The sequence below is a fragment of the Arvicanthis niloticus genome, chromosome 4 (assembly GCF_011762505.2).
Source record: "Arvicanthis niloticus isolate mArvNil1 chromosome 4, mArvNil1.pat.X, whole genome shotgun sequence".
NCBI classification, from domain to species: domain Eukaryota; kingdom Metazoa; phylum Chordata; class Mammalia; order Rodentia; family Muridae; genus Arvicanthis; species Arvicanthis niloticus.
The window spans coordinates 18,628,292-18,636,287 of NC_047661.1; positions in this window are offsets into that span (position 1 = coordinate 18,628,292).

The following is a 7,996-nucleotide window of genomic DNA, read 5'->3' on the forward strand; positions in this document are numbered from 1 at the left end:
CACATGGGCAACTCTCAACCATCTGTAACTTCAGGGAATCTGTTGTCTTCTGGCCTCTGTGGACACCAGGCATGCATGTGGTTTATAGACACACATGCAGGCAAAGTGTCCACACATGTAAAAAACAAAACCAAATTATCATAAAGGCACTATACCTTGCAATTTTAAGAGATTTAAAAAGTCAACTCTGGAATTGCTTGGCTGCTTCCTGTGCTTGAAGGTACCAAGCTGGTTCTCTCCTTCCAGCTCTGTGCTTCCTGTGCCTTGTCCTTGCAACTCTTCAAGTTCCAGGACTAAAGAATCTGTGCAAATGAGGCTCTCATTACCCTGGTTTGCTGGTGATCACACAGTGGTTTTCTAGATTATCAGCATCACCTCGGAGGAATTTATAATTGCTTATCTGTAGATTTTCCTCCTCCATGAGGCTGTGAGAGTCTAGTGAACAGACAATTCCCTCATCGATGTGCTGCACAATTGGCCAAGTTGCACAATGGGCTGAGCACATTTTAACTTAGTAAATGCTGGTTGAAGCATAAGCCTTTTTAGCTGTCTAAAGAGCACCAAATGTACTTTCCAAGAGTAAGTACATAGGAAATGATGTTAATCAAGACATTGTTATGTTCATACATTTTGCAAAATAAGGAACTCAGTACTCCAAACCAGTGAAACCTTTTAGCCTGCCTAATGAAAACTTAATTCCAGGCATCTGCAATGTCAGCTCCCTAAAGTGACAGTGAAGAGAGCCAGTGGAGATGCTGGGAATCACCCATCACACAGGGAATGAGGCAGGGAACTGATGCGATCTGCTCCACTGCCCTCTTTGCTCATCTCATATGACCTGCAAGACCAAGTTCTGACTGCTTCTGAAAGGAAGTGACCAGCTGGCCAGTCTCTTAGACTCCCTGCATAGCGAGGCTGGCCTAGAATTGTTGAAGACTTGCTCACCTACACAGTGAAAAGAAGATAAACTATAATTTTTATCATTTGGTAGGTGGTTGGTATATGTTTGATAGTCTCTGCTATAGATGGATCGGCCTCACTTGATACCATCTAATACTCCTAAGGGAATGAGTTCAGTTGAGGCAATGGGGGTATAGGAGATATAGCTCAACCTTGGGAAGCCCCCAAACTTTGCAAAGGAAAAGCAACTCATGATATAAATGACAATGAGTGGTAATACTTGTTATACAAATACTTTTTTTTTTATTTATAAATAAAAGCTTTAAAAGCCTAATAGGAACATGATAAATACATGATCAGGAAGTTCATAACATTCAGAAATAATCAATAAATAGAAATAGCCACTAAATAAGTTATCAAAAATGAGTAGAGACGAAGATCAGTTGGTACTCTGCCTGCCCAGAATACTGGAAATACTGAGTTTCATCACCAGGACTTCATGAACTGAGTGTAGTGGTGTATACCCATAATCCCAGCATTTGTGAGAAGAAGGCAACAATATCCTGACTGTAGGGTCATTTTCTGCTTCGCAGCGAGTAAGAGGCCAGCCTGGGATACCTGACACTCTGTCTCAGAGAGGAGGGGCCAGGCAAAAATAGTAATGAAAGACATGAAATGTTTACTTATATGTAAGTGTCACTGTCACCAAATTGGCGAAGTTTTATTAACTTTTTTTACTTGAAGACAATGCTCATTTTGGAGAAGGGTCTGAGACAGATCTTATTCTGACATTGCAGGAACCTCTATTTTTTTACCAGCCTATCTTTTCAATAGATTGTTTGGCAAAATAAATGAAATGTTTTGACATGTTTAAATTCAGTGACACTCTATTTCTACTCTCAAAACTTAAAAAAATTACTTTTATTTATGGGTGTGTTCATATGTGTATGCAGGAGCTGGTGAATGCCCCATGAAGGTGCTGGATGCCCTGACATCAGCGTTACAGGCAATGGTGAACAGTTCGATGGAGGTGATGGGAACTGAACCTGGGTCTTCTGTACGAGCAGCTTATGCTCTTAATGGCAGAGTCATCTCTCCAGGCCTTCAAAACTTTTAAAATAATCACAAAATTTCTGTAATATTTATATGAAACACTTAATATTGGACTACTACAAACAACTTAAGTGAATAATGATAGCAAAATGGTAATTTATTAATTTGCTTATAGGATACTTCCTCTTTTAAAATAGAAACTTATGTCAGTAAATAAGAATGACCAAAGTAATTTTGGTTGAGAAGGTATGTCAGTGGTAGAGTGTTTGACTAGCATGCACAAGGCCCTGAGTTTAATTCCAAGTAGTAACCCCTAAAAAATTATTTCCCTTGTAATGTGTTCAGGAATGCAGGCATGTATGGGTGTATGTGTGTGGGTACCTAACAGTATATGACTGTATATAGGGTACCTAATAGTATATGACTGTATATATATATATATATATATATATTATAACAGTGTATATGTGTATGTATAAATGTGTATATGTGTATATGCACATCCATATCTATCTCTCTATATATGTACATCTATATACATGTGTAATCTGCTCTCTGACCCTCTCAACATGAATATTCACTATCATCCCACAAAAAATGTAGTAATTCACTCAATATCAAAATTCATTATGAAAATAAAATGTTTTCAAATATGTGGACATCCCTAACAAATGCCAGGAACATTCTGACTCCTGGTGAGAGGCTGGGTGGAGCACAGTAGGCTCACTGCACCTACGCTGGACAACACTCAGGCATCAAGGCACGGCTTGCACCTTTGCTGTCATTTCTCCACCCCTTCTGGAGTGTCCACGCATTTCAGGATTGTGGGAGGTTTCTACCAGAACCCCAAGTGATCCACCTGCTCAGGTTCCATTCAGATGTATTTTCTGGCTTTTTAGTTTATATTTGCACTATAGCACCTATTTTCTCTTGTGTAAGTAGAAACTGTGTTTTGCATTTGTTAATGTCCATTTGTACAGCATGCAAGCATGCATACTAATGAGGTCATTAAGAGTTCAATAATTAAGTAATTGGTATTTTACAAGCTTCGTATTATGCCAAAATTCTTCGCGCTTGTTACAAAGCTGTTGAAGAGTATTTTGATGACATTTGATGAAATTGTTTGAAGGGTTTGATGGGCTGAGAATACAGCTTATTTTGAGCAACAAAATATAGACTCTTTTTAACTGAAAATTTGCTATTTTTCCAGGTACTGAAGACAATGAGAGATGTTGTGTATGTGTGTGTATGATAGAGGGAGAGTGAGAGGGAGGGAAGGAGGAAAGAGGAAAGAGAGAGAGACAGAGACAGAGACAAAGACAGAGAGAACATTAAAATTTCATTTTGGCCGGGCGGTGGTGGCTCACGCCTTTAATCCCAGCACTTGGGAGGCGGAGGCAGGCAGATTTCTGAGTTTGAGGCCAGCCTGGTCTACAGAGTGAGTATCAGGACAGCCAGTACTACACAGAGAAACCCTGTCTCGAACCCCCACCCCCCCAAAAAAAAATTCATTTTGGAATTCAGTATTTCAGGAATGCCCGGAGTTCTGTCTCTTTGATATTGTGAGTTTATATCAGCTATTACACTGTGTTTTCAAATTTTGTGAAATGAAGTTTGTCATTAAGTTTTATTATTATCATCAGGGACATAAAATATGAGAGATTGATAGAGGGCTTGAATTTAATTTCAGTGACTTTTGTGGATTTGGGAGCAAATTAGACACATTTGTATAATAGATATGGGAAGAATATTTTAGAAAACAATTTACTATGGTTAAAACATAGAGTATGTGACATGGGGCCCGAGAAAAAGAATCGCAAGTCATAAGTGAGTACCTGGTCATAGTTTTCTTCCCTGTGCGTGTCAAATATTCATGTCACTTTGCATCTTGGTAGCATGGTGAAGCAGAGACAGGACTCCATGGTCCTAGGTTATAAATCATAGGGACATTTGACTCATGTTGATGTTATCCATAAGGAATGGATCTGAGTATTTCAAGTATAGCAGGGCTGAGCACTAGGAAGAGTCAGACTTTAGAGCCCCGCCTCCTTCCCTGACCCTTCCTCTCTAGGTGCCACCTAGGGGTGGGCTTCCTGTCTGGCCTGCATAGCAGGATGCACTGATACTTTTTTTGTCTGAAATGGCAGGAAATCCTTACATGTGTCATTTTTACCTGCATACCTCTTCTTCCTCATCCTTGTCTTTATTCTTATTCCTTCGTGTGATTTTCCTAATCATTCTCCAGGCTTCTGGAGTAATTAAAAGCACTTTATCCCACAAGCACTCATAGGTTCCACCCTCCAAGCTTTCCAGAAACAGGTCATGCTTGGCAGTGAGACCTACTGACGGCTTGAACTTGACTGAATGGGATTCATGGCCTAGGAGGAAGAAGAGTTACAGGTTAGATGCTGCTCCTCCCATGGCTGTTCTCTCCTGTTCCCCAGCTACAACCATGCTAGACAGTTCTGCTTGTCCCCATCATTTAGGCATAACTAAGTGCTAGACAGTTCTGCTAGTCCCCATCATTTAGGCATAACTAAGTACCTCTTTGTCTTGAGGCAACTTAAGGACACAGCATGGGGCTTAATGAAGAAGACTTTTGGTGTATTATGAAGAACAGTGTAGGTCTTGTGGTTCATGTGACATTAGGGGACTTTGCTCTTGCAGTTGCTCTGCCAAAGTCCTACTCAATTGTTTCTTTTTATACTCAGAGCAGACAATCTTGAACATCAAAGGCAAAATCATCCCTACAGTCAGTAAGAGAAATAGCTGCAAAATCTTTGAGGTTAGAGAAGGTTCCAACATTTCACAGTTCTTTGTGCTTGAATCAAACAAACAAGCAAGCAAGCAAACAAACAAAAACAGCGTGTTACTGGTTCTGTGTTCTCTCAAGGGTTTACATCAACAGAAGAATTTCCTTAAGTATTTGATTATCAAGTCATGGCTGTCCTAATATTGATTGTTGCTCGGTGTGTGTGTGTGTGTGTGTGTGTGTGTGTGTGTGTGTGTGTGTGTATTTTCAAAGCAGATTCTGGCAGTCATGTGTCTCTTTTTCCCTGTTCTATTTCTAATGTCCATAGATGAGAAGCCAAAATGAATAATACTGCTGTCATTATTAACAATTTAAGATGTGCAAAATGTCTCACTGATATTTTGCAGCTATTATGCATACTAGACAGATGCAGCTATTCTAAGTCACTGAACTGCACTGAATGAAGACCTTTCTTCATTCCCTTGCCTGTGAAGTAGAGATAACAATGCCTATCATTAAGAGTGCACTGTGGGGCTAGAGAGATGGATCAGTGGTTAAGAGTACTGGCTACTTTTTCCACAGGACCAATGTTTAATTCCCAGAACTCACATGACAGCTCACATCTGTCTGTAACTCTAGTCCCAGAGAATCCAAGGCCCCATATACATTCAGGCAAGGTATCCACTTGCATATGTAAATAATAATAAGGTTAAAGAGAACCTGTTACAAAGATTGTAGATGGTTATGATGTTATACACATTACATATAAGGAATCATTTATGATGAATGTTATTATGGTTATGGTGACTCCATATGGATGGATTCCACCCATCTTGAATCCTCACATTCTTCGTAATGCAGATTAGATCCAGCTTTCTAATGTTATCACACCTGTGAGGCATTGGTGATGTCATCTTAAACTCTGGACTACACATTTTAACTAGGACCTTCACTGGAGTTGCCCAGTAAACCCTGCTACATTCCCTTCATTAATCTACCACCTTGCTGTACTAATTCATGAAATCGTTGTCTTTCTCCTTACACTCAACTGATCACTTCACTTTTGAATCCAGTAGGCGAACCGGAAACCTAAAAAGACCAATCCCCATATATTCCTATACTCATATATACTTTTTTGTTTGCATTCGTGCCTGGAAGTTTTCACTATCTTCTCCACACAAACTCTGTACCTGGACTGTTCCATCTTTCTTGAGTGGGAATTTATTCTTTCTCTGCTGGCTTTTTCCCATCTTTCTAAACCATATATGGTATCTCTCACCTTTCAATATCACCATACTCACTTGTCTAATCTAATCTATTTGGCCCCTGTCCATCATGCAATATCAAAGCTGCTTTTATCAAGGTTGTAATTTTCCATTATGTCATTAAATGTGATCAGTTCTCAGTCCCCACCATACTCAACCTTTTGGCAGATACAGGTGCCTTCTTCAAATATCCCCTTACTCTGAGCCTGGGGTAGGCTTTCTTTTGGCCTCCCAGTGGCACAGTCTGAGGCTGATCATCATCACCTAGGGGCTACATTAGTGTCCATGCCTCCGCTTACTCTCAGGGCTCTCCCTGGTTCCGTGGGTTCTCCTGTTGAGGACATTTTGTCTTCAACATTTTTCTTGCTTCTGAACTTCAGGCTAACACACGTACCTATCTGAAATTTCCTCTCAGATGGTTGATACACAGTTCAAACCCTATCTCACACCCCCCCCCCCCAAACTAGACTCTTGTTTCCACTGCCCTATGTAACTTTCTCCAAAGTTAAATGGCCATCCCATTCTTCTGGGTAAGGCATGAAGCATTTGGTCATTCTTGACTCCTCTCTTTCTCATGTTCTGACAAGTCTGTCAACCTTGCTGTATAGTACAGGAGTTCCACTCTACTTTTCAACATGCTCTCTCATCTTACTGCCTGGCTATGAAATAACCTCTGCTCTTGTCTTCCTGTTTCCAGCTTTTCTTTTCTGCAGACTTTTCCCCAGAAGCCAGAATGATTCTTTTCTCATAACAGTCAAATCAGAGCCAGCAGGTACACCATTCTCTGACAACATGTCCTCTTACATCCTACTTTCTACTTTGCTCAGCTGGCTGAGGCATACTGGCCTCCACCTTTGTGACACTCTCAGCTATGTGTTAGTTATTACATAGCTCTTCTTGCAGATATCTGTATAGCTCTATTTCTGTTTCTCTTTTTAATTATTTGCTCAAAAGTCATTGTCAAAGAGCCCCATGTTATCTTCTAGGAAATAACATCAACTTCCTCAGTGTCCTCAACCTTGATTTTTTTTTTAATGTTGATTGTCTTGAATGTATTCTTCAGTGTATTGTTTTGTGTCTTCTATCTGTTCCATACAGAAGACTTATCTTACTAATGTTACATCTGTAAACATACATATACACAAGTGTATTTTATCTATCTATCTATCTATCTATCTATCTATCTATCTATCTATCATCTAGCTATTGGTCATCTATCTGTCTGTCTATGGTGTGTGTGCATATACATCTGATTTGGATATATTACAGTCAGAGAACAATCAACCTAGTTTAGGGAGATATCTTGGTGAAGTTTCTTCTGGAAGCAGGAACTCTACCTCTGCTTGCTTTGAAGTGTATTCTGACAATTTGCTCACCCAATTTTGGCTTCTGTTGATACAGTCTAGCACTCATGCCACATGTACTCAAAGCTAGTAGTCACGATTCCCATGGCTTTAAATCTCCTTGTGCTCATGCTGAGCCTGACCTATGATTTTCCTTGACATGTCATTTTGTCCACTTTGTATTTCAACTGCCACTTAGCCAGCAACTGCTTTATGTACTACACCATCCTACTAATGCCACCACTTTACATTGTATTACAGGCTCCTCCTGCGTGGAAAGAGGAACTAACCCAAATGCGTCTATCAGTTATTGGAAAGTGTTCAGCTTTCAGTGAAGACAAGCACACATTTTCAAACAGTAGGATGTCTGGTGTGCACCAGATTGGAAGAATATTGTCCACTCATTGGTGGGCTTTGGACCAGGTTTTGATGCTGTGGTGTTTTGCTTATTGATTCTTTGGCTTCTCATCAGCCAGTGATTAGCAGAGACGATGTTTTATTTCTATGAAGCAGTTATTGAGAGCACCAAAATCTTCCCAGAAATGTTGACAGTTGTCCATGGCAACCATCAGTATCTTGATCTTTTGGAAGGCAGAATAGTATGCTCCATTATGAAATATCCTTATTTTAGACCCAAATTTTATTGTAAAAAGTGTACTTTTAAGGACATATTCATTATGATG